Raw genomic sequence first — 1,205 nt, forward strand, 5'->3', positions numbered from 1 at the left:
TTTTCTTCTTTATTAGCCTTGCTAGCGGTCTGTCAATTTTGTTGATCTTTTCAAAAAACCAACTCCTGGATTCATTGATTTTTTGGAGGGTTTTATGTGTCTCTATCTCCTTCACTTCTGCTCTGATCTTAGTTATTTCTTGCTTTCTGCTAGCTTTTGAGTGTGTTTGCTCTTGCCTCTCTAGTTCTTTTAATTGTGATGTTAGAGTGTCAATTTGAGATCTTTCCTGCATTCTCTTGTGGGCACTTAGTGCTATAAATTTCCCTCTACACACTGCTTTAAATGTGTCCCAGAGATTCTGGTATGTTGTATCTTTGTTCTCATTGGTTTCAAAGAACATCTTTATTTCTGCTTTCATTTCGTTATGTACCCAGTAGTCATTCAGGAGCAGGTTGTTCAGTTTCCATGTAGTTGAGCGGTTTTGATTGAGTTTCTTAGTCTTGAGTTCTAGTTTGATTGCACTGTGGTCTGAGAGACAGTTTGTTATAATTTCTGTTCTTTTACATTTGCTGAGGAGTGCTTTACTTCCAATTATGTGGTCAATTTTGGAATAAGTGTGATGTGGTGCTGAGAAGAATGTATATTCTGTTGACTTGTGATGGAGAGTTCTATAGATGTCTATTAGGTCCGCTTGGTGCAGAGATGAGTTCAATTCCTGGATGTCCTTGTTAACTTTCTGTCTCGTTGATCTGTCTAATGTTGACAGTGGAGTGTTGAAGTCTCCCATGATTATTGTATGGGAGTCTAAGTCTCTTTGTAAGTCTCTAAGGACTTGCTTTATGAATCTGGGTGCTCCTGTATTGGGTGCATATATATTTAGGATAGTTAGCTCTTCCTGTTGGATTGATCCCTTTACCATTATGTAATGGCCTTCTTTGTCTCTTTTGATCTTTGATGGTTTAAAGTCTGTTTTATCAGAGACTAGGATTGCAACCCCTGCTTTTTTTTGTTCTCCATTTGCTTGGTAGATCTTCCTCCATCCCTTTATTTTGAGCCTATGTATGTCTCTGCATGTGAGATGGGTCTCCTGAAGACAGCAGACTGATGGGTCTTGACTCTTTATCCAGTTTGCCAGTCTGTTTCTTTTAATTGGAGCATTTAGTCCATTTACATTTAAGGTTAATATTGTTATGTGTGAACTTGATCCTGCCATTATGATATTAACTGGTTATTTTGCTCATTAGTTGATGCAGTTTCTTCCTAGG

Source organism: Piliocolobus tephrosceles, chromosome 11, assembly GCF_002776525.5.
Source record: "Piliocolobus tephrosceles isolate RC106 chromosome 11, ASM277652v3, whole genome shotgun sequence".
NCBI classification, from domain to species: Eukaryota; Metazoa; Chordata; class Mammalia; order Primates; family Cercopithecidae; genus Piliocolobus; species Piliocolobus tephrosceles.